A 27,430-nucleotide genomic window follows, 5' to 3' on the forward strand; every position below is an offset into this window, starting at 1 on the left:
CTTGGAATAGCAAACAATGTTGCCTAAGGAAGTTTTCATTTTCTTTGGACGAAAAAATCATTTTCGATTTTCCGAGTGCCCAAAATGAGGTTTTTTGTCAAGGACCTACCATATATTTGTTGCAAAATTGGACCGAATCATTTTTATAAAAGACTAGGCCATATTTAATGCAAAATTGACCAAATGGCTGGGTGTCAAAAGTTTTGACCCACCTCTGGTGAAAAAGACAAATTTATGCCGATTTAGTAGGAAGAGGATCAAATTTGAAATGCACCTGCCTCATAGTTTGCTCTTTATTTTTTCCAAAATCATTTCTAGGTACATAAGTATCTATTTAATCAGAAATACATGGTTTTGTGGCGATACGTCGAGGTTTGCATGGTGGCCGAGGGCCCCAACTCTAGAACGCGTAAACTCGCATGCTCGCCGTGTGGTCATCGCATGACCATGGCATTGCCATGCGTTCTGGACGGCATAGGCAGGTCTAGTCGGCTGGGCACTCCCCAAGTAGGTGCTACGAAGAAAATACAACAGAAGAATCTCATGAGGAGACCAAACTATTCTCAAACATGAATTAGCAGCCAAGTGTTTGATTAGTGGTACGGGAAATGCACATGTCCAATGGGCATAAGTTTTGGCTGAGGATGATCACCTACTAAGAAGACCGTCTTCACAAATTTTCAGCTCAAAAGGAGTAGCCTAGGTGGTACTTGCTTTGCAAAGTACCACACTTTACAGAAATATGAAAGTTAAAGCTGGGCTCAAAATAATGAATTGATTGAGCTAAAATTTGGTGGAGGATGGTTATTTGGGCATAGGAAAGCACTGTAGAAAATTGATACAATTTGGACATGCCAAAGTGGTACTTCCTTCACAATGCTCTTCTCTGGACAGAAGCTTGGCAAAATTAGCGAGAGAAATTGGATAAATGAAATGAGCTCAAATTTGGTGTAGGTAAGTTACATAGGCATATTGAATATGTGGAAAAAATTCAACTAATTAGGATATGCATAGCTAGTACTTCTTTCACAAAGGTTCTAGGTGGACAAAAACTTTGGAAATTTGCCGAGGAAGATTTACTGGGCAAATGGAGCTTTATTTTGTCATGAGGCAATGATTTGGATAGGAAAGAGTGCCCAAATTTTTTTAGGACAATCAAGAATATATAAATATCACTTCCTTCACAATGCTCTTCTCTGCACAAAAACTTCGGAAAATCAGTGAGAGAAATTGGCTAAATGAACTGAGCTCAAATTTGGTGTAGGTAAGTTACATAGGCATATAGAATATGTGGCAAAAATTCAACTCATTAGGATATGCATAGCTAGTACTTCTTTCACAAAGGTTCTAGGTGGACAAAAACTTTGGAAATTTTCCTAGGAAGATTTACTGGGTAAATGGAGCTGAATTTTGTCATGAGGCAATGATTTGGATAGGAAATAGTGCCCAAAAATTTTGAGGGCAATCAAGAATATATAAATAGCACTTCCATCACAAAGTGTTATTCTGAACAGAATAGGAAAATGAATATTGTTGAATTATTTTTGAACTAGGCAAGGAAGGTTTTTTACATATTTGACGAAGATATGACCCAAAGGATTTATAAGATATTTTTGGGAATTTTGGGAATGACAGAAATATAGGTTGCTTCAGAACCTAGGGTAAAAATTAACACATGGACATGACACATAGGCAAAACTGATGAGGTGGCGCCTAGTCATAGCAACCCACCACAATTTACAAGGTTATGACCATCTATATTGGTCGTGAACACCTAGAAATAAGGCAACGGACCGGTGCTATCTGCTTTATGACCATTTCGTGTAAGGAAATTACGACCTTTCTGACCAAAATGGTCGTTATAGTTCAGGGTTTGGAGCCCCCCGAACAGCTTTTGACCAATTGGTCTCAAATGGTCATAGATTTATGACCAATTCTTCCAGGATCACTGACAGAAGGTCACCAGTTGATATATTTCTTGTAGTGAATGGGGTCATCAAAGGATTCATTCGTAACATGTCCTGTCCCGATGGGAGCATCGTCCAGGGGTGTCTGACCCAAGAGTGCATCTCATTTTCCGAGAATTATATAGGCATCGGAGACCCTGTTGTTGGTTTGCCCGTCAAGAAGACCATGGGAGGCTTGGAGGAGAAGGTCACAACAATGGCCGGAGGGAATTGCACATGGATTACTCGGATCTACGGAACGTCTTTGACACGGCTAACTTAGTAGTGCTACAACACCTAGATGTGGTAGATGTTTATGTGACACTGCATAAAGAAACCATCACAAAGAAGTACAGTGATAAGGGGATAAGTTAGACGGACACCGAAGTTACTATAGAGCACAACTCCACTTTCTTGCGTTGGTTCAAAGAGAAAGTTCTTGCTAATCCCCCGGAAGAGGGCAGTTCAGACGGATTGCTCATACATGCCTTAGCACATGGCCTCACGCCCAAACTTGCGACCTATCAGGCATACGATATCAACTGGTACAAAATCTACACGGAGGCCAAAGACATGGACAGTGATTACCAGAACTCAGGGGCGACGATTTGATACATGACCGATGCCAACGGCATAACTGAAAGATTCTACGGAAGGGTCGAAGCAATCTAGGAGCTTGACTACGTTGAACTGCATGATGTGACGATGTTCCGTGTCAGATGAGCTAAGGCCGTCGTAAGAGAAAATAAGTATTTCACTACCATGTCTATACCCAACACGAAGAGCACTACCGTGAATGTTAATGGCATCCCCAAAACTGAGCCATGTACACTCTAAGCACGTGACACAATGCTTCTTCATAACCGACCCGACCAATCCCAGTCGTATTGTCGTGAGGAGAGGCAAAACAAGCATCATCGGAATGGATGGAGTCGCCAACGAGGAAGACTATGACCAATATGGCAACTCGATGAGGGAAGATGACGATGACGATGAAGCATATGTGAAAAGAAGAATCAATACTACATTACCTAAGAAAGATCGTACTCCATGGTTCCGGAAAAGTCACAAGGAGGGGCTCAATTATTCGGCAACGAACAAGAAAGGAAAGAAGCTCAATGTGAAACATCGTCGACGCAGCTGAGAAACCATCATTTAAATATATGTATCTATTTTGTGTACGCACTTAAATAACCATTATCGGTCAAATGATGTATACATCGTATTCCCCTTAAATTAGCACCACATGGTTCCGGTGATATTCTCGCAGTGTGGGAGGGAGACGTTCGTGCGAGGCCGTCGGGAGAAAAACAAAAAACAAAAACAAAAGGGAAAAGCAATACAAAAGAAAAAGAAAAGTACACAGAAAAGGAAAGGGAAATAATAAAAAGAAAACAAAACTAAAAATTAGAAAAGGAAAATAATAAAAAGAAAATAATAAGAGTTAGCAGTAGTGCTAGATTAGGGCCCAACGCTATAGCTAACTTAGCTATAGCACTGGGTCCTAATCCAGTGCTATTGCTGTGTGTATTTTAGAATTAAAAAAACTAAAAAAATGGAATAGTTAGCAGTAGTGCTTGGTACAGACCAACGATATAGCAAACTTAACTATAGCAATTGTCTGTACCCAGCGTTACTGCTATTTTGACTTAACCCGCGCGGGCTCAAATTTTTGCTAAGTCGTCTTCGTCCTCTCCCCACACTCCTCTTTCACCACCATCGCCTTGCCTGCCCTCAATCTCGATGATGACTGTCGCCCTAGCCCGCCCTCGACCTCACCGCCACCGCCCTCTCTCCTGCCCGCCCTCAACATCGCCACCGCCACCCGAGCCCACCCTCGACTGCTGCCGCCCGAGCCCAAGCCCGCCCTCGCCGTCGCCGACTGTAAGCCTCTCCCTCTCCTCTCCCCTGCCCTGCTCTCTCTCTCTGCTATCTGCTAGGGCAAATTTTCTTTTCATATGAATCCTAGATTTGTTTAGGATGGTAGGAATGTTTTTAGCATTTAGGGAAAAAATAAGCAATTTTTTTAGGAAATTAGCTAGGTAATTTTTTTATGAAAATGCCTAAATAATTCCATTTAGCTTTAAATTAACAGTGGAAATATAATTAATAGCATTTAGCTGGGGTATTAAATGAGGTATATAAATTAGCTATAAATAAAAAACAATAGCATTTAGCTATAGAAAAAAAACAATAGCATTTAGCTATAAATAAAACAATAGCATAGATATAAATAAAAAATAGTAGCATTTAGCTATAAAAAACAGTAGCATTTAGTATTTAGCTATAAATTAGATGTAAACAAAAAACAAAAGCATTTAGCTATAAATAAAAACAGTAGCATTTAGCTATAAAAACAGTAGCATTTAGCTATAAATTAGCTTTAGACAAAAAACAAAAGCATTTAGCTATAAATGAAAAACTATAGCTATGGCATCTAGTTATAAAAAACAGAATTGTATTCCTTTCAAATAATTGGTTAAAGTAATTGTTGCTCTATATAAACAAAAAACAAGATTGATGTTATATGATATAAGTCATTGATGTTCATTTGCATACTCCATTATTGTTGATTATATCTTTTATTTACAATTGTTGAATATGATATGTTTAATATTGGTTGAATGGACAATCATCAAAGAATAACCAAGTGTCCTATGTTTTGCCAGAATATTGATTCATTTTTGTTCTCACAAATTTCAGGCGCTCCATATGTCCACTTTTTAGCAAAGGTCATGCCGAAAATTTCCGTGAATTTTGGCATGACTTGTGCTAGAAACTAGGACAAATTGAGTGCCCGGGATTTGCCGGAAGGGGAATGAATCAACATTTCGATCAAATATAGGCCCCTTTTTTCTCTTTATTATTAATTTTATTTGGTCTAGAACTAAACTAGCATACTTAATTAATCATACGAAACATGTCTAGCCACGCGGAAGACGGGGGGTTTTGTCACCCCAAAGAAGACCACGTCGAGGCAGCAAATCTTTATTTCGAATACCTGGACGAACACCGGTTGCGGGTGCAGGGTGGCAATGGCACGAATCCCGACACCGACACTGGCACCGACACCACCCCCGAGACCGGCAACGATGTTGTTGAAGCCGGTAAAGGACCGAAGCCGAAGAGGACAAGAAAACCAAACAAGCTCGGCATCGGAGAAATTGAGGTCACGGCGATGCACCCCAAGAAATTAGAGCCAACGACACCGGAGAAAATGCGCGTGTGCTACGACAATCAACTAGGATGCACCCCGAGGGAAACTGCCAACATCAACGTCGAAAAGTTAAGGAAAATACCACACATGGAGCACATGCTCCTAAAGAAGTTGCACAATAGGTTCATGTTACCCGGCCGGGAAGAAAGCAAACATCCTTGGGAGGACGAACCCATGACAAAGATAAACAACAAGGCGATGGGGACGTTCAGCAATGACTTGTCTGCTTGGAAAGTAAGGGTGAAAAAAGCGATTGGGAAGAATGAACCGTGGTTGAAGATTCATGCTGAGAATCCGAGACTAAAGAGGACTTAAAACTTCAAGGAGACTTGCGCTAAAGAAGAAGTCAAGAAAAAGTCGAAGAAAATGAACGTGCTCTAGGCTAGGAACACGCCTCCCCACCGCGTCAGAAGCCGTGGTTACGAGGGGAAGAGGCACGTATGGGCCAAGGAGGATGCCGAACGTGAAAGTCATGGAATCCCAATCCCCTTAGCGGAGTTCACCGACCCGCAGGAGCGTGACTGGAACAGGGCCCGGTACAAGTGGGACCCCGTAAATAAGATCTTTTACACGGACCCGAACACGAGGGAGTTCATGAGACTACTGGTAATTGTTATATTACCACCTTATATTAGCTTCCAATCAATTCGACTACAAGTTTTGTCACATTTTTAAACCATCCATGTTCCTTCTGCAAAAAGAGCAGCACCAAAAGACAGCCGGAAGCGACGAGTCCTCTTAGTCATCAGCGAGGCCCAAGTGGTACACCCCTTTCAATCGGGCCCTAAACATACTGAAAAAGGTCTTGGAGGATAAACCACTGTCGTATCGACGTGTGCATGGCGTCGGAGATGGCGCCTCATGGAAGACGTGCTACCATGAGAAGCCAGAAGAAAGAAGGCAGAGACGGTTGTTTACTCAATAGACCATCAACAAGAAGGTCACGCTTGTGGTCAATAAGACCAAAGCTGGGACCAAAGAAGAGTTGGTCAAGGTAGTCGATGCAACGGTCAGTGCAGCGGTAGCTGGCATCACGGCTGACTTCACATCTTCCCTTACCAGCTTGATTCAGGCAATTATCAATTGGATGAAGAACAATCCAGATAAAGGGCCAGCGAACTTTACCCTTCCCACCTACGTCAGGAGCAATTCGGTGAACATCACACCACCAGCACCTGCTCACGCAACCGCACATGGTCCCGCTCCAGTTCATAGCAGCCTGTCCTCCGTCTCTGGCATGCTCGGCGGGGCTTCGTCTTTGGCTGAGCTCAACGCCCTCATGGTAATTACTTGTCGTACCCTCGTCACCAGCATATCTATAGTCTTCCGTTTCAGTTGCCTTTCGGATGTTTGACATCGCAGACATGTCTTCGCAGGCCGACGAAACACTGTGCACCCTACTGTATGACATTAACGGCCAGAAGGTGGACCTGCGGAAGGCAACGATCGTGAAGCCGAAGGACCGCATGTTGCATAACCGAGAGATGCCCCATGGCGTCTTCAAGGTTTGCGTGGCCGGTGTCAAAGCGGGCTTTGAGGATTTGCCTCCTCTGGTACAAGTCGCTGACGATGAGACCCCTAAACGGGTTGGCACATGCAAGAGCTGGTTCTTGCTTTGGTCGAAGACTCTTCTTCGTGTCGAGGCGCCCGGTAGCACAGCAACAACAACTCCTGAACAAGGTATGAACGCCACCCCAACTACCCAATTACCTGCACCTGTTGTGGCGAGTGATAGCGGACGACGGGAGGGAGAGCCTCCATTAGTGCTAGATGACATTGCCCCTGTCGAAGAAGAAAATGCTGATGATGTCATGGAGGAGGATATGATGACTCTCCTCAAGTATTTCAATACCGCCTATTACGATGGAGGATTAATGGCTCGGGACTATGACTCAGGCTATCCGCGTGGAGATGACTTGATGCTGCCTGATTTGCCGGAGCCGGAACGTCCTAAGGCTAATTGCAAAAAGTCTCTCTTCATGCGATCCTCGCAGAAGACGCCTCTAGATGCCGCCTCTACCCAACAATAACAACGCGAGGGCCGTCCACTAATTAGCCCGACGACAATGAGGGTGGTGGTTAGGGAAGGTATGGTGGGCTCACTATCACCACCCGCCAAGAAGCAAAGGAGACCAGACAAGAAAGGCTCTAAAGGCGCTAGAGCTGCTTCAAGCAGCCAGCCACCACTATAGGAAAATGCTTATACATAGAAGTTTAGCAGTAGCATTTGTTTGAGCCCCCATGCAACTGGTAATTACCAGTAGCGTTGGGTACAAAGCATGCAACTTTTATGGATTAGCAGCAACATTGGTTAGCATGGGCCACCCCACTGTTAAGTGGACCGCAGGGCCAGAACAGTTGCCCACTTAGCTGTCGCGAGGGATGTCCATCGGTGCTACGGCTTGTGGGTTTAACAGTAGCGCCGGCGCATACGCAGCACTACTACTACACCAAAAGAAAACCCTGCGGCCAGCCCCCTGCACCTCATCTCACTTTGATCGGGCTCACCTGATCCGCCTGACGCTGCCGCGGTTAGGGTTCCACCTCCAGCCACCGCCACCGCCGTCGCAGGTAATGCTCATCCCCCCTCTGCTGCTCCTCCCTCCTCTTGTCACCCCCTTTGTCGCCACCCGTGCGCTCTCGCCGGCCGCCTCCCCACTCCCCATGTTGCCCCACTATCCCGGCCAGCCCCCAACTCCGCCGCCGCCCCCACTCTGACCAGCTCAGGTCCGATGATGAGAGAGACGTTGAGAGCCCCGCTACTCTAGTGTAGTATAGTGTAGGCTACTGAGATGCATCTGCCCCTACCCTGCTCTAGTATCTGCTAGGAGTAGTTGATGCTCCTCACAGTAGTTGTTTTTTTGATGCTATTGTAGTTGGTGTACCACTGTTTTATTTTTTATAATGAATATAACCGATTTCCAGCCCTCGGATCTGCAGCTGTGTAATTGTTCGCATATGGATTGGGTTAATTCTAGCATCTCTAGATCCTACTGTTAGTATCACATAGGATCCTCATGGAATCTGTTGCTAACCTCATATCATCTTATATCTTACTAGATCTTAGGATTATAATTGTCCATCAAATTGCTTCTCGCAAAAGAATCTCTTCATCTAGAGATCGATGATATACATGGAAGTTCTTGTTATACGTAATGTCCTCACACTGCAGAATCTAATAAGTTTTGAAATTGTTTTGTTTTTTATATGCATAAGATAAACAACAAAGATTGAAAATAGTAGCATGGAAGTTCTTGTTATAGGTAATGTCCTCACACTGTAGTTCTCGTTAGCATTTGTGACTAGATATTTCTGTCGCTTGTACGACCTGTTGCAACTTGCAAGTGTTGACCATTTTTATGTAAATATAAAAGCTGGACGGAAGCATGTGCATGCTGTTAATTTTAGTTACTAAACCTGAATATTCTGTTTTTCGATTAAGATCGATACATTGTAGTGTTGCAACTCTGAAGGGTGCTCTATATCTAGCTAGCTTTTGTGATGGTGAGTCTTGTTGGCAGATTTGGCATTTGCATGCTAGCTGTTGGTTCTGTTTTAGTAGGTGTTAGTAAGTTAATAGAGAACTTTATGTTACTATTTTTCTTTCCTGTGAAGTGGTCGATCATCCTTGCTCATATTGCTTTAGGAAAACGGTGCCACCACCACCACCACCACCATGTCGACTGTGCAAGTCAAGGTGCGCAAGCAGCCTTGCAACTTGCACTCTGTTCGACATCTACTTCCAGCCGAGTTTTCTTCATACGGCAGTAACAAATTATATGAAACTTGTAACAACTATTTTGTTTTTAGTGTTATTGGCATTAATTCATTGTGTATATATCATTTTCCTTATTTTACATAGATCGTCCCATGCCATGTGAGGTTGGAATTCAACAAGCTGACCAGAGACACTCTGACCTTTGAGGCTCTTGGGGGCTCCTACACTATGGAGGTCAAGAAAGGACAAAATATGTCGCAGATGGGAGATGGATGGGTCTGTTTCCTCACCCACATGGGTATCACTGCTGTGGTGAGTTGATCAGCTTCTCCTTCGGAGCAGAAAGACCCAAGTTGGCATCATTTATGTCAACACGGAGGAAGATGATGAAGATGACGAGGACCCACTTGATGAAGACATCTATGCTCAAAGAATGAGGCTGAGCGAGGAGGAGGTGTGCAACATATGGGACATAATTCCTCCACATGTTGACTTTGTTGGGGTGCCATTCGTGACCCGCCTGACAAGTACCATGGTTGATCGGCATGTCATGGTATGTTATACTTACTATAGTAATTTGATGATATGCTTTATTTTTATACTTACAAATGCAAATTAACCGATGATATGCTTAGTGAATCCGATGGCATGCTTAGTGTAGAGTCCAATGATATGCTGTGTGGAAGCTAGCCGATGATATGCTTTAGTGTAGAGTCCAATGACATGCTTAATTAGTGAGAGTCCAATGACATGCTTACTGTCTGATCGATGATATGCTTTAGTGTGTAGCTAGAGACCAATGATTTATATGCTTACTGTAGAATCCGATCGATGATATGCTTTAGTGGAATTCATGCTTAGTAGAAATGTAGAGTCTTTTGATAGTGTAGAAATCTATACTTAGTAGAAATATATTTGCAAGAATATGTTCGAGGCTACCACTACTAGTGAAAACCCTAGTAGTAGCGCTTGTTTTTAAGCTAGTAGTTGCGCCTGTGCAAGCGCTACCACTAAGGTGCTACAGCTAACTAGTAGCGGTAGCGCTTGGTGAACGCGCTACTGCTATACCTAGTTAGAAGTAGCGCCTTCCTGTAGTAAGCGCTACTAATAGTACTAAGTAGAAGTAGCGCTCCTTCTGAAAAGCGCTGCTACTAACTTTTCTTGTATTTTTAAAAATACAGCTTATTTTCGTTGTGGTTTTATATACAGTACTTTCATCATATGATTTTATGACCATGATTAGTTATTATATATAATAGTGGGTGAAATGAACGTGGAGTAGATTAAAGTGGAGGCAACATGTGGTGCATGTCGAAAGTACTACTAATCCAAACTTGATCTAGTTTGGATTAGTAGTACTTTTGATGTGCACCACATGTTGCCTCCACTTGAATCTAATCCATGTTCATTTCACCAATTGATATATATATATATATATATATATATATATATAATAACTCGTCATGCTAATATAACAACTTAGCATCATGCATCATCGATCATAATATACTCATCATCATCGATCATACAACTTCTACTCGATACCACATCATCATCATAGTCATCTAACCAATCCTACTTAGTTGTTCTTAGCACATGATCATGAGTATTAGCTAGGACCTATTACCTTATCCTAGGTAAAATAGCATAAAACAAGATAGCCCCGGAGTCTCCATTATGGAGAATGGAGATTATCCTGTCTCTAATACGTGCCTTTCGCACAATCTTGCTTCCAAGAATCTCCTTACAATTGTCCATACATTTTTTCCATTCTTTGATTACCATGTGTTCATCGGTTTTAGAAATCCGATATGGACAGGTGAGACTCATAGGATGACATGGCTGTATGTTCAAAACATCAAGGCGACCATTCTGATACATGAAATGAGGCACACAATCCATCAGGATTTTCTGTTGAAAAGCATAGTAATAAATTCGTAGTTAGGAATGTAGTTCATTTTTAGAAGTATGCAAAAGATGCACGGATGTCGTAATAGTAAAAGATCTTACCAGGGTATCTCCATCGAAGTTACCGTTGTTCAACACGTGCACTAGTGGCACGTATTGACCATAATGTGGAGGAGTTTGATAATAGGCATTGTAATTCTCAAGGTTAGTACAATATGCGACCAGATGATTTTTCTCCTGATAAGTTAACTCAGAGCCATCGGTGTAGTAGGTTATGGCTACCATCTTCCGCACATTCTTTGAAGAATGAAAATAAGATATCAATGGAAATAAGTTGTCAACTATTTTGAAATATACAATATAAATTAGTTTACCACTATGTTTGAGAAACTCACATAGCGGTAGAATTGGAAGCGTATCAACAAGGACCCAAATGTCCAAATTGTCTACCTCGATGTCAGGATCACCAAGATCCATGGTGAGAAACATACCCTCTTGAAAATCATACATCTTGCAAAGTGCTTCCGAAACCGGGCAACCAAAATGGGATACGCTCTCAGAATTGTATACATTTACCTCAAAATCCATACCATGATGGGTCCTTAGGTTAATTTTCTTTGTTTCGTTCCTCTCATGATCTTCAAAACCAATCCTCTCCAAGACATAGCGTCTTGCATGGCATGGGATAAGCTAGTCGAATTGTAAAAGACAAAAATTACACGTTGAAGTAGTAGAAGTCGAGCTTCATTACGAAAAAAATACTTTGCGTCGCAGCTTACCGTATCACAATCGAAGGCCTCCTCGAGCTTAATGCTGAAGCGCCGACCTTCTACCAAGTGAGGTCTGTCACAGAAACCCCGGTGGTCACCGCACCAGGAGCACTCCCCGGGACCTTCTTCGTCCGACGACATTTCCTATGTTCATAATTCAAAGATTAAACTTGTACAATTAAATATATGTACTACAAAAACTAAATTAGATCATTATTAGTCATCACAAGTTTACTATCGGTCTGTCGAGTCTTTTCTTGAAAACTCTCAGCTCACGTGGTGTATATATTCGACCATTAGTGATGGTAGCTCCTCCTTTCGTTCCCGAGTGCATTACACCAAATTGTCTAGCACACGGGAACGAAGGAGAAGCTACCCCCATGACAACAGTCAGGATTCTTCGTCCTCTCATATATGGTGGAGACTCTCCCTCACTGATTCCTCTCTGTCATTTGCGACCGTCGGTGATGGTCGTTACTCCTCCTTCCCCTAGTGCATAACAAAGGTCTAGCACCCAGAGAAGAAGGAGAAATGACGCCCACGAGAATAGTCGGGATTCTTTGTCGTCTCATATATGGTGGAGCCTCGATAGACTTAAAGTCAACCCGAAATATCATCTAATTATTTTTCTAGAAAATCCAAGCTACTTGATATTTCCTACATATTCTAGCACAAGTCATGCCAAAATTCACGAAAAAATCCGGCATGACCTTTGCTAAAAAAGGACATATCGAGCGCCTGAAATTTGCTAGAACGGAAATTAATCAACACTCTGGCAAAACAAAGGCCACTCGGAGGTGTAACTTGCAAACATGACTGGCCACTTGGGCAAGCACATACCTATTTGAGCAACACAAGATATACATGTTTATATCTACATCATATGAGCATTCAAACTTGATGGAGTAGTTTTCCAATTTGAGCATTCAATAAGCAGGGTTTCATACTACATTATTCTAAGATTAAACACCTAAAAGACCTAAATCAAATTAACAACATGGGGTGGCTGGTCTCACCTCGATCGAGGTCAGAGGGGGTCGGTGACGGGGACAATGTCGGTGATGATGCAGGGGCTCGTTGATTTCTGCAAAAACAAAATATAAACAAAAACAGTATTATCGTCATCTTAGGACTTAGTGAAACTCCATAAGCTACATTAATTATTCTATTCAAATTTACTTATAATTTCCTATTCTATTCAAATTTACTTATTCAATTTTTCTAAAAATTTCCTATTCTATTCAAAAGACCTACATTTACTTATTTTTTTCAATTTCATATTTTATTCTATTCAAATTTACTAAGAACAAAAACCTACATTTAACAAAAACTAAAACCTATTTACAGAAAGGGGGAGGAGGAGTGTGGGAGGAGGCCAGGAGGAGGAGGAGAGAGCAGGAGGGCGAGGAGAGAGGAGGGAGGAGGAGGGAGGGAGGAGGAGAGGGCAGGAGAGGGAGGAGGAGGAGGAGGAGGAGGCCGGCGCCGGAGGGGAAGGAGGAGGAGGGAGGGATTGACCTTGGGGTGGAGGAGAAGGAGGGAGACGACGATGGGGACGGCGGCGAGGGCGACGGAGGCGACAGAGAGGCGACGACGGACGAGCGAGTGAGGGGGAGAGTGAGAGGACGCACACAGGCCGGTTATTTGGATGAGGGCCCTTAGTGGTAGAGCTTGTCACTAAAAAGCGCTACTGCTAACATCTGTAGCAGTAGCGCTTTCAGAAGAAAAGCGCTACTGCTACAGATTTTAGCAGTAGCGCTTTCTGAAGAAAGGCGCTACTGATAAGGCTAAGAATGTAAAAAAACAAAAAATACATTGGTCATCAATGATATTTTTGTGTAGAATCTAAATTGTCAATAAGTATCTTCCCCGATTTAAGAACCGGCGAGGACTCCTATTGTGGGCACAGATCCTACACATAGAGTTCAGTAAGACCAAGTGGTTGTGATGGTTTGAGAAGCACCATATTTAAGGTGGTAAAAATTCTGTTCGCAGAGCGAGGTGGGACTAAACTTTGGTCTAGGAGGGGGGACTGAACTTATCAGTAGTGCTAGTTGGGGAAAAGGCGCTATTGCTAAGATGCATAGTAGTAGCGCTTGCTAGACGTGAGCGCTACCACTATACCTAGCATACCTGGAACGGTCTGTCAATTGTAGTAGTAGCGCTTTTTGTAGTATCAGCGCTACTGCTATGATCATAGGAGCAGCGCCCTTGCTGCCCAAGCGCTACTGCTATGTAGCAGCAGCACTTTCCTTGGACAAGCGCTACTGGTGAGCTCCTGTGTATAAGCATTTCCCTAGTAGTCTACTTGTTAACTGATATGTTTTTCTTATTTATAAATTGCCACCTATTAGTTGTCTACTACCACCTGTTAGTTGTAGCACTGTAGTAGTAGCGTGGCTACCCGCTCTACTGATAGCAACAAAACCCGCACCACTACTAAGGTTTTCCCTAGTAGTGCACTTCTGAAGCCCCGAGAGGTAGACAGAATACCTATCGAAGGTGCGGAGCATTCCATCTTGTCGGCCACCTGATCCTACCTTCGAAAGCGCTAGAGCACATACTGAACAATGATCTAAGGAGACTTCATGAAGATGTGCTGGCCAGAGAGAAAAGTCTTCTCATCTCAAAAAATCCAGGATAACATCTTTACGAGGCTCAAGTTCCTGGTGGGAAGTTGTACTTCGAGAGATGGCCCGCGGATAAGTTCATCCTGCAATTTGACTACATCTACGACATGTTCCAGATGACCAAGCTGGATTTTTAGTTCATCCGCATGTATGCGCTGTATCTGAACTACATCATCATGCGTGAGAACATAAAATATATCTGCATTGCAAACCTGTACTATATGCACGAGAGCTTCTTGGTAGTCTGCAAAGAGCACCGTGACTATGCGAGATAGTACATCGGCAAGTTCATGATCGCTAATAAGGACAAGGAAATGATTCGCTTGCCTTATCATCCAACATAAGTCTTCAGCGGATATCCTTTCGTAAGTTTTACTTATTCCTTTGCAAGCATGGAGGCTAATTTGAGGTGTACTTATTTTGCGCAGTGGGGGGGGGCGCCATCCTCATCTGTCTGTACCCACAATACTCCGATGCTCTGTACTATGACTCAACGAAGAATATCAAGAAAAAGGATTACACACACATAAAGAGTGTTCTCGATAGTGCCATGTTAACCTTCAACCTGTCTGGTGGATATATCCAGGTGAAAAAGTAGGGGAAGAACGGGCTGGGTTTCGGCCATAAGACCGACTTTTGCTGCATCCAGCAACCGAACAATAGTAAGGCTGATGGATTCTACCTCATGCATCACCTGATCGAGTACATAAGGGATAATCAACGCCTTCGCATGTCACCTACTTCCAGTGATGCCAAGATTGTCAACTGGGCCACAAGCATAGGAAAGACATTGGATCATCGAATCTGGGCTGGGTTTTATCATGTATAGTCTGAACTTTCCCAAGTGATCATGAAGGAGGTCCTTGAACAAGCAGGGATGTTCTACCATGGGCCAATGATGCGGGATAATGTCTGAGCACTACTACTCACTCAGCATCTGGACCTAAAGCTTTTCAGGAAGCTCGAGTGCTTCGTCCCTGACTATGAAGATTGGACCGCCAACATGGAGGACTGATTGATGATGACAATCTGTATGTTTAATTAGTCCCTACTGTATTTCTATGACAAAACTTTGACTTTATGCACGGCGAAACTCTGTGATGTAATTAAATCGTCCTCTTGAACTAGCATAGATCGCTCTAGTTCATTAGTTTGGGTATGAGGAACTTCATTATTTATGTTTCTATAGGTTGCTTGTATTTTGCTAACTATGCCTCTTTGTGTTTCTCAAGTACATTATGTTGCATATTATCATTGAATTCATCAACTGACTATGCAGGTACATAGATCAGAGATGGCAAAGGACTGCTACACCATATTCATTGGGAGGGTACCAGGAGTGTAAAGCCACTAGCCAGACGCTCATGCCCAGGTGGACAGGTACCCGGGTGCTAGCCACAGAGAGTTCGACAACAGAGCGGAACCGGAAAATAGTTACTTGAGGTGGACGCTCTGGCAAGAGAGGGAGCAAAACCGGTGCCTCAAGAAGTACTACATAGTCACGCTCTTGCACATACCCGCACTTCTCTTCTACATCATGGTTTAGATAGAGATGATGAAACTTGTGTGTGTGCCATGACCATGCAGTTCCATTTATTCAAGACATGACTTGTTTATTGCTATTTTCGAGTAGTGATGATATTTGTGTTGGATGATGATTATGATGGTATGACGAGACTACTGTATGTGTATGATATGATGAGAATAATGTATGTTTATTATGATATGATGAAACCACTGTATAAAGCATGCACAAATACAACACAAATATATAGAGGGGAAATAAATCTCTGAAAGCAGGAATATTAGTAGTAGCGTTGGTGGACGTCTAGCGGTAGCGCTCGTTTACCAGCAACGTTTCTTGTGGCACAACGCTACAGATAGTTAGTAGTAGTGTTGTTCTGCACAACGCTACTACTAACTATACTTACCAGTAGCGCCTGTTGAAGCAGCACTACTGCTAAGACTTAGCTCTAGCGCCTTATCAGTAGCGCTGCCCCCCGCGCTACTGATATGTGTATTTCCACCTCTACTACTAGGATTTTCCCTAGTAGTGGCCATCCACCTCTATAAATACTCTAAAATCCTAAAAACCCTAGGGGAGACGACGAAACACAATTCCAGCCGCCGCAAATTCTAGAACCATGAGTGTTGGTGTCAAAACCAGCGGATCTCAAGTAGGGAGTCCCGAACTTTGCGTCTAAAGTTGATGGTAGCAGGAGGCGGGGGACACGATGTTTACCCAGGTTCGGGCCCTCTATATGGAGTTAATACCCTACTTCCTACTTGATTGATCTTGATGAATATGAGTGTTACAAGAGTTGATCTACCACGAGATCGTAATGGCTAAAACCCTAGAAGTTTAGCCTGTATGATTATGATTACCTCTACGGACTAAGCCCTCCGGTTTATATAGACACCGGAGGGGACTAGGGTTGTACAAAGTCGGTTACAGAGAAAGGAATCTTCATATCCGAATGCCAAGCTTGCCTTCCACGCTAAGGAGAGTCCCATCCAGACACGGGAGAGAGTCTTCTGTCTTCTACCTTCATGGCCCAACAGTCCGGCCCATGCTACATAGTTCAGCCGTCCAAGGACCCCTTAATCCAGGACTCCCTCAGTAGCCCCTGAACCAGGCTTCAATGACGAGGTGTCCGACGCACAAATTGTCTTTGACATTGCAAGGCGGGTTCCTCCTTCAATACTCCAAAGCATCCTTCGAACATAGAAAACGTGTCCTGCTCTGCAAAACAAGTACCACACACAACCGCATAGAGTATAGTATTTCACGAGTCCAATCCACTGACAACTTTTTGTAGCGTGACATTACGTCGCTGCCCGGCCATTAGTTCGAACTGTTTTTAGCCTGTCGTTCCATCTTTCGAGATGCGGTTTCATTGGCACGTCTTGTCAAAGAAGAGATCGTGTCCCCTTATTACGGGATTCTCATCAATACGGGCATGGGTAACCCAACCGGGTCGTCTGCACAGCCCTTGGGGAATAGGCGAGTTTTAAGGCGAGTGGGGAGGCTCTTGATATTCATTGTCTTTATAAAGAGATAAGGATTTACCCCTTTCACCCACGCCTTCTCTCTCTATGCCTTCCCCATTCTCGAGCTCCAGCGCCCAAGTTCTCATCTTTTCCGCCCCAAGAAAAGCACTCCAATCATGTCCGGATCCGGAGCGCAGGGTAAGTGGATGGCCTCCTCCATTAAGGAGAAGGACATTACCAAGCTCCGGGAGGCTGGATATTTGGCGAAGGAAATCACCCACCGGCTTCCGGCCAAGGGACAGATCGTCCCCACCCTAGAGCCCCATGAGAGGGTAGTATCCATCTCCCACTTCATCCGCGGGTTGGGATTTCCTCTCCACCCGTTCGTCCGCGGACTCATGTTCTACTATGGGCTGGATTTCCACGATCTGTCCCACAACCCCTTCCTCAACATCTCGCCATTCATTGTCATGTGCGAGGCCTTCCTCCGCATCCCCCCCACTTTGGCTTGTGGTCAAAGATCTTCAACATGAAGCCGAAGGTGGTGAGTGTCCAACATGCAGAGTGCAGAGGCGCCATGGTGAGCAAGAAGCCCAATGTCACATGGCTCGAAGGCTCCTTCGTGGAGACCATCAAAGGGTGGCAACAGAAGTGGTTCTACGTCATAGAGCCGCGCAACACCACCCGGGCCGCGGCTCCCAAATTTCGATCCAGAGCCCCGATGCGGCTCACCTACTAGCTAGAGAAGAGCCTGGACTGGTCTTCGTCGGACGAGCTGACAGCGCTTCAGACGCACATCAGGAGCATGATAGACAATAATATCAAGCTTGCCAATGTGATCCAGGTGATGCTTGTTCACCAGATCCTTCTGTGACAAAGCCGGACTTGCCATTTGTGGGAGTACGATCCGGCCAAGCACCAGACCTTGCTGCAGTTTTTCGTCACTACACATGAAGACATCTGGAAGGTGCTTTTCAAATCCAACAAGACGTGGCCGAATACGACCGAGGACCGTGGGCACGAGTTGGCCCATCCCACTAGTACGGTAAGTTTTTTCATATTTTCGAGGTGTATTCTCTACTGGCGTACTCGAGGAAGACGCCTAAGCCTCCCTACTGATTTTCCCAGGGTTGGACAAAGAAGGCGTAGCGGATTCACTGTCCGACTCTGCTGCCCGAAGATCCAGAAATTCCACTTATGACGAAGATGCTGATTCCGGCGCCCTATCAAGCATTGGAGAAGAAGGCCAAGAAGAACGCCAAGGGGACCAGAGGTGGCCTCTGTCGCAAGGGTGCTTCGAACATAACATCCGAAGACATCGAGACTCCCTCCTCCGCCACCAAGGACGAAGAGGAGGAGGAAAGCAACTCTCCCCCTGATGGGGGAAGGAAGAATAGGGCAGCCTCCACAAATCTAGAGGCAGAGGCGTCCAAGAGGGCAAAGGGTTCCCTCGCGGATAACTCCGCGTAGGACGTCGACAGCATCCCAGAGCGGTGCCCCCGAGACAAGCCCCTGGCCGAATCATGAGTACTGAAAAACCCAGACGCATTCATATATCCGGCCTCTCTACTTCTTAGTCTTAACATGTTGAATCATGTATTTTGCAGTCCGGCTCGGTCCGACCTCAAAGGATCCTCGTCTTTGGGGGATTCGCTGGACCCGAAGGCGGTGGACAGCGGGTCCCTTCCAGCAGCCTCCTCTCCCAAGGCCATAGGTGACACCGAGGTGTTGTCCTGATGGATCCCAGGCCAGGGAGAGACTCAAGAGGCCAACAGGGCAGCGCCAGAGGGTGAAACCTCAGCCGCCGGACACATGGGGGAGCAAATCCCCATGGAGACTAGCGATGGGGGCCACATTCAGTTCGGGCCCCAGCCGAATACAGTCCCGGAGACCTATGCGGCTACGGAACCCGGCAAGCAGCATCCTTAGAAAGGAGGAGGAGCGCCAATTCCGCGGGTGACCTCTGTCCAGCCAGAGGCGCCGGACACTCTAATGGATGCACTACGAAGTGCTTCCATTGTTGAGGAACATCGTACCCTTATGGGTACGGTGGTTGAGAGGATTCAGTCCTCGAAGAGTGGACTAACCGAAGCCTGCACAAGCCTTCTAACAGGCTTTGAGGTAAGCAATGCAATTATGTAAAAAGAATGTCACAGTATAGACAGTAGCCCCTGAGACACTATTCAGCGTTCGAAAAGAAAAGCCGGACAGAGGATCAAACAAGTTTCGCAGAAGACTAACCAGGTGAGTCAATATGAACAAGTAGGCGTCGTAACTGGCTGTGACCTCTCATACTGCTGAGGTTTCCGGACTGAAGAAGAGTCTAGAGAGGGCCGAGGAAGAGCTCGGCCACATGAAAAAGCAGCTAGACGATAAACAAGGTATGCAATGACCTTCTATATATTAGTAAGGATAGATGATTTGTAATGATTGTAGTGCCATTGTATTTGCAGGAGCGGCGACCGAGGTGGAGGCTCTCAAAAAGGTGCTGGACGAGGCCGAGGAGAGAGCGGCCAAGGAACAGCCGCCCATGAAAAGCATGAGGCCAGGGTCGGTGAGGTCCAGCAGGAGCTCCAGGACGCCGTGAAGAAATGCGAGTCCTTGGAGCGCAACATTGCGGATCAAGAGTCTGAACTTGCCAAGGCCCGCCAAAGCGCACACAATGCCCGGGTTGAAGCCCAGGGTGCCCTCCAGGAAGTCTAGGAGGCCCGAAAAATCACGGCGGGTAAGGCCATTATTATGCAAAGCAAATATGTGAAGAAAAGGTTCCTTTTATTGACCCGGATTTGGAGTTCTCCAGGGATGTTTGTGGATTTGTCGCGCATCATTTTAGATGGTGCGGAGTTCTTCCGACCCGAATAGGGGAGCTCCATGGAGAAGCTGTTTTGGTCGCAATACCTTGCGCCAGAACATCCGGTGCCCTTTAGCGATCATCTAAAACAACTAGTCGAACTGCATAGGGTGGCCGAACTAGCCATGAAGGATTTAATAATCCGGCTATGGCCTGCTGAAGCCATACCCAGCTGCTACTTTGGGCTCGTGAAGCGGCTGGTCAATGCATGCCCTCGGCTTGATGCCATCAAGTGGTCGGTCTGCCTCAAAGGCGCGCGAATGTCCTTCGCCCGACTCAAGATACAGTGTGTGAATATGGACTCCGTGAAGCTTGCGATCGAGGAACCGCCCGCGGGCAAGGAGCGCTGCACGCCAGAGCAGTATTTTGGCGATGTCCTGGAGGGATCCCGCATTGTGCCGGAGCAATGTGCTAAGGGTATTCTCTTTGAATGAATACATTCATGTTATCATATCCTGTACTATGAAACAAGGTCGTGATGTAATATAATGCTTGTTTTTTATTTAAAATTTTACCTCCTGTGCGGCCGTTATCATTGAATCTGAGAGTTTGCCAGTCGTCGGCTTCAACCCCCACATAGTTAGTACGGGGGTGTTAGGGATGGAATCTAAACACTCTTGACCCAATTGTTTGGTCCTTCAAGGAGGTATTTAGCGCAATGAACCATGAAATTGGACTATGTGGCTTTATCACCCTCACTTAGCTAGAGGAGTTTGACAAAAAAATGTAGTCGCAACCCCTAGTATTCGTAAGTCCGAACTTGGGGTGTTGTAAACACCTAATCGAATAAAAACCGATTCATCGCATAATGCGGAAAAAATCGCAAAGGATTTCTAACTCGAACAACTGACCATCTCACACCGCATCATGATAGTCAGTTTTCGGCTTTCTCTACTGAGGTGCTCATCCGGATGAACCAGGACACAATCGCAGTAATTCTCCCTTTAGTACCCTAGCCGATATAGCGGAATGTAAGGTAGTAAGCACAGGAGCCGGGCAACCCAACTATTAACCAAAGACATGATTCGAAGCCGATGCATATAATGCTAAAGTTCAGGGTGCCAAACGAGACTGTAAAAAAGTGTTCGGACTTTGTTGTCGTATTATGGGGCGTAATGAAGCCCCTGGCGAATTAAGTCGTACCAGAGTGTACGGGTGCAATTGATAAGAATATCAGAAAAATGAAGTAATAGGCTAATGTCACAGAGATTGGGTCACGAACTATTTTCCATTATAGTTTGATTAATACGTCAAAGCGTATTTGTACAAGTAGTGCGATAAGCAACAGGGCTATTTAACATGCCGCGACCAAGGGAGAGCTGCATGCGGGTCCTTAAAACAGGCATAACGATCGTTTAAAGAGACCATCTAGAAATTCTCTTATACGTCAATGCTCATTGCCGTCTTGGTGTATCCGTCCCTTGATAGGTCCGGCAATCAGGCTACCAGGAAAGGCCTGGAAAAAACAGAAAGAAAGAAAAAGAAAAAGTGAAAGTACGTGGGTCCAGTGGAGGTTGAGCCGTATTATGGACCACGATCTAGTTGTGCCTCCGTCTATGCCCATGGTATTTTGAGTGTGTAGTTATGTATGCGCGGTACAAATGTCGCTGTTTGGCCGGGACTGGTGAAAGCACAAGTGCTCCCTGGGTGGTTTTGGTAATTAATGTCAACATATCTCTTGTTGGACTAACACTTTTACCTAGTATGTTTCAGACAAGTTCAACAATGGAGTGGCATGGACTAAAGGATGTGGAACCCCTTCAAGATGCTAAGGACAAAGGATTGGCTCAAGCTCCAAGATCAAAACTCTACATTTTCTATTTTAGTGATCCAAGATCACAATGAGTCTATAGGAAAAGCCAATACTGTCAAGAGGGGATGAGGTGTTGCTTAATGTCTTACTTGCTCAAAGTGCTTAGTGATATGCTCCAAAGCCCTCAACTACTTTCTCACATCCACATATGTCCTAAACCAAAAGTCTAACTCGGCCCCACCGATTCTTTCTATCCGGCGCCACCGAGTTCAGATGTCTTAGCCACTGCCACAAACCCTAGGCACATCGGTCTCACCGATAGGGATCTGAGTCTCACCGAGATGGGATTGTAATCTCTCTGTGTATGTCCATTACCAAAATCGGTCTCACCGAGTTTGAGTAATCGGTACTACCGAGATTACAATGCAAACTCTCTGGTTAACTTATTACCAAAATCGGTCTTACCGAGTTTGTGTAATCGGTCTCACCGAGTTTGCCTGACCAACTCTCTGGTTAGCTTATTACCAAAATCGGTCCCACCGAGTTTGTGTAATTGGTCTCACCGAGATTACGTTATGCCCTAACCCTAACCATATCGGTCCTACCGAGTTGCATGTCGGTCCCACCGAAAATCCTAACGGTCACTAGATTTGCTGAATCGGTCTGACCGAGTTTCCATTCGGTCCCACCGAGTTTGGCAAGTTGTGTGTAACGGTTAGATTTTGTGTGGAGGCTATATATACCCCTCCACCCACTCTTCATTCGTGGAGAGAGCCATCAGAACGAACCTACACTTCCAGCATACATTTTCTGAGAGAGAACCACCTACTCATGTGTTGAGGCCAAGATATTCCATTCCTACCATATGAATCTTGATCTCTAGCCTTCCCCAAGTTGCTTTCCACTCAAATCTTCTTTCCACCAAATCCAAATCCTGTGAGAGAGAGTTGAGTGTTGGGGAGACTATCATTTGAAGCACAAGAGCAAGGAGTTCATCATCAACACACCATTTGTTACTTCTTGGAGAGTGGTGTCTCCTAGATTGGCTAGGTGTCACTTGGGAGCCTCCGACAAGATTGTGGAGTTGAACCAAGGAGTTTGTAAGGGCAAGGAGATCGCCTACTTCGTGAAGATCTACCGCTAGTGAGGCAAGTCCTTCGTGGGCGACGGCCATGGTGGGATAGACAAGGTTGCTTCTTCGTGGACCCTTCGTGGGTGGAGCCCTCCGTGGACTCGCGCAACCGTTACCCTTCGTGAGTTGAAGTCTCCATCAACGTGGATGTACGATAGCACCACCTATCGGAACCACGACAAAAACATCCGTGTCTCCAATTGCGTTTGAATCCTCCAATCCCTTCCCTTTACATTCTTGCAAGTTGCATGCTTTACTTTCCGCTGCTCATATACTCTTTGCATGCTTGCTTGATATGTATTGTGAGTGTTAAACTTGTGCCTAAACTCCACTCCAACTTAAAGAAGTTAAAAACTGCAACTTTTGGTACTTTGTGTCTAATCACCCCCTCCCCTCTAGACACCTCTTCTCGATCCTTTCAATTAGTATCAGAGCTTTGGTCTCCATTGCTTTGGTTTAAACACCATTGGAGGAAGATGGATGAGTCTACTATTGGGAGTCTTAGACATAGAGTGCCTATACTTGATGGAGAGTACTTTCATGAGTGGAAAAATGAGATGCTTGTGATTTTCAATCAATATCATTTGAACAAGTACATTGCTAGCCCTTGTGCACCTCATGTTGATCCTATGCATCCTACTCTTGATGAGTCAATTGACATGATTCGCAATCTTAGAACTGTTGAACTTATCACTAGAGGCTTGCCTAGAAACTTGATTGGATGTTTGCCTACTCTTAAGTGTGCCTACACCATATGGAAATTTCTTGAGGAACGCTTTCCAAATTATTCCTTGAAAAATCTAGATGAAATTCTCCATAAGTCTATTGCCTTGAGTAAGATGAATTCTAGTGATCCTATGTTTGGTGATTGTCTATTTGAGCTTACAAACCTTATGCGTGCCAAAGGAGATGTTGGAATTATTAGTGATATTATTTCCGAAGCTATAAAAATTCATAAACAAGATCATTGTCAAACTCACTCTATCGAATCACCCTCTCTAGGATTTGATCCACCACATGACGATGTTGAACATGGATACTATGATGAGGATGATGATAGTGACTTCGATCTTGATGATGCAATGAGACACTTTGGTCTTATGGCAAATCTTCGGGGATATATGGCAGGAGGAAAGGAATGGGTTCTTGATAGTGGATGTACCGATCACATGACCGGAGATAAAGACATGTTTCGTGAGCTTGCTGAAAACGATGGTCCTCGAAAGTATGTCACTTTCGGTGACAACTCAAAGGGTAAGGTGGTTGGCCTCGGTAAGGTGGCCATATCACATGATAGCTCCATACAAAATGTCATGCTCGTTGAATCTCTTGGCTACAACTTACTTTCAGTATCTAGACTTGCTGATTTCGGTTTCAATGTCCTATTTACTGAAGTAGATTGCCAAGTGTTTCGTAGAGATAATCATAAAATGGTCTTTACCGGTGTACGTAGAGGTGATCTATACATTGTTGATTTCACTAAAAAGGCTCAACCTAGAACTTGCTTTATTGCTAAATCCTCTAAAGGTTGGTTATGGCATAGACGATTAGGTCATGTTGGTATGCGAAACCTTGACAAGCTTATTAAAGGAAATCATATCCTTGGAGTTAACGATGTCATATTTGATAAGGATAGACTTTGCAGCGCTTGTCAAGCAGGTAAACAGGTTGGAGGAAGGCATCCCGTGAAGAACATCATGACCACAAGGAGGCCACTCGAGCTACTTCACATGGATCTTTTTGGTCCCAACGCCTACAAAAGTCTCGGTGGAAATTCTTTTGGTCTAGTTATAGTTGATGATTTTTCAAGATTTACGTGGGTGTTCTTTCTCGATGATAAATCGCAGGTTCAAAAGATCTTCAAAAACTTCGCTAGGAAGGCCCAAAATCAATTTGAAGTGAAGATCAAGAAGGTTCGCAGCGACAACGGAACGGAGTTCAAGAACGCAAATGTGGACACCTTTCTTGACGAAGAAGGGATTTCACATGAGTTCTCGCTACGTACACACCTCAACAAAATGGAGTTGTTGAGAGGAAGAACCGGACGCTCATCGAAATGGCGAGAACGATGCTTGATGAGTACAAGACGCCGAAGCACTTTTGGGCGGAAGCGGTTGAGACAGCTTGTCATGCAACAAATCGCTTGTATCTTCACAAGCTACTCGGCAAGACGGCATACGAGCTCCTCACCGGTAACAAACCCCAAGTTGGATACTTTCGAGTATTCGGCTCAAAGTGCTACATTCTTGATAAGCATCGTCGTTCTAAATTTGCTCCTAAGTCTCATGAAGGTTTCCTACTTGGTTATGGCTCAAACTCTCACACATACCGTGTCTACAACAATTTCACCCGAAAGGTTGAAGAAACGGTAGATGTGAAGTTTGATGAATCTAACGGCTCGCAAGTAGAGCAATTGCCAATTGATGTAGGAGACAAAGACCCCTCGGAAGCAATCCAAGACTTGTCTATTGGCAAGATTCGTCCAACGGAGGTGAAGGAGAGTACCTCGTCCGTCCAAGTGGAAGCTTCTACCTCACGACAAGGTGAACCAAGAGTTGATATGGAAGCATCCACAAGTGGGACACACCAAGATGAAGAAAACGAGGAAGTGCATCAAGATGAACGTCAACAACCTCCTTCTCCACCACGACAAGAGAACGACAACGCCAACAATGAAGAAGGCCAAGAAGAAGAACAAGATGAAGAAGATGTTCAACCAAGAACCAAGCAAAAGCTTTCACGAGTTCGAGCAAGAATTGCTAAAGACCATCCCGTCGAGCAAATCTACAATGATATCCAAACCGGGAGAATCACTCGCTCTAAAACTCGTTTAGCTAACTTTTGTGAACACTATTCATTCATCTCTAGCATTGAACCTATGAAGGTTGAAGAAGCATTGGAAGATCCGGATTGGATAAATGCCATGCATGAAGAGCTACACAACTTTGAGAGAAATCAAGTTTGGACATTGGTTGAGAAGCCCGACAACAACCACAACATCATCGGTACCAAATGGGTGTTTCGCAACAAGCAAGATGAAGATGGACAAGTAGTTCGCAACAAAGCACGTCTCGTCGCCCAAGGCTACACACAAGTCGAAGGTATGGACTATGGTGAGACTTATGCTCCCGTTGCTAGACTTGAGTCCATTCGCATCTTACTTGCCTATGCTAATCACCATGATATCACCTTGTACCAAATGGACATTAAAAGTGCTTTTCTAAATGGTGAAATAGAGGAGGAAGTTTATGTTAAACAACCTCCCGGCTTTGTTAATCCTAAGAAACCTGATCATGTTTACAAACTTCACAAAGCTCTTTATGGTCTTAAACAAGCTCCTAGAGCGTGGTATAAATGCTTGACCAAGTTCCTTATTGAAAAAGGCTTTGAAATTGGAAAAATAGATTCTACTCTTTTTACTAAAAGGGTCAATGGAGAACTATTTGTATGCCAAATCTATGTTGATGATATTATATTTGGTTCTACTAACCCTCATTTTAGTGAAAAGTTTGGGAAGCTAATGTCGGAGAAGTTTGAGATGTCTATGATGAGTGAACTCAAATTCTTTCTTGGTTTGCAAATCAAGCAAACTAAGGAAGGTACCTTTGTCTCTCAAACGAAGTACACCAAGGACTTATTCAAGAAGTTCAATATGCAAGAATGCAAAGGTATGACTACACCCATGCCTACTAGTGGACATCTTGATTTGACCAAAGATGGTGAACCGGTTGATCAAAAGGTTTATCGCTCTATGATTGGTTCATTGTTATATCTATGTGATTCACGTCCCCATATCATGCTAAGTGTGTGCATGTGTGCACGATATCAAGCTGCTCCTAAAGAATGTCATCTTAAGGCCGTGAAAAGGATAGTGAGATACTTAATCCATACACCAAATTTTGGCATTTGGTATCCTAAAAGGGCCTCTTTCGATCTTGTTGTCTACTCCGACTCGGACTATGACGGTGACAAGGTTGATAGAAGTCCACTTAGGGTACTTGTCAATTTCTTGGTAGATCTCTTGTGTCTTGGTCTTCCAAGAAACAAAACTCGGTATCCTTATCCACCGCCGAAGCGGAATACATTGCCGCTGGTTCATGTTATGCTCAATTACTTTGGATGACCCAAACTCTTAAAGATTATGGGATATATGTGAAACATGTTCCATTACTTTGTGAAAATGAAAGTGCTATCAAGATTGCTCACAATCCCGTGCAACACTCTCGAACTAAGCATATTGAAGTTCGTCATCATTTCATTCAAGATCATGTTGCTAAGGGTGACATTAATCTTAAGCATGTTCGCACCGAAAAGCAATTAGCGGATATATTCACTAAACCACTTGATGAGAGAGTGTTTTGCAGGTTAAGATGTGAATTGAACATCATTGATGCTTCAAACTTGGAGTAGGAACTCCGTTGGATACATGCAAGACATGAGCTTATGACTAATCCTTGATATTTCTCTTATGATAACTATCTTATGTCTTGGATATATTTGCATCTTGCATTTTATCT

The sequence above is a fragment of the Triticum aestivum genome, chromosome 4B (assembly GCF_018294505.1).
Source record: "Triticum aestivum cultivar Chinese Spring chromosome 4B, IWGSC CS RefSeq v2.1, whole genome shotgun sequence".
Classification (NCBI taxonomy): domain Eukaryota; kingdom Viridiplantae; phylum Streptophyta; class Magnoliopsida; order Poales; family Poaceae; genus Triticum; species Triticum aestivum.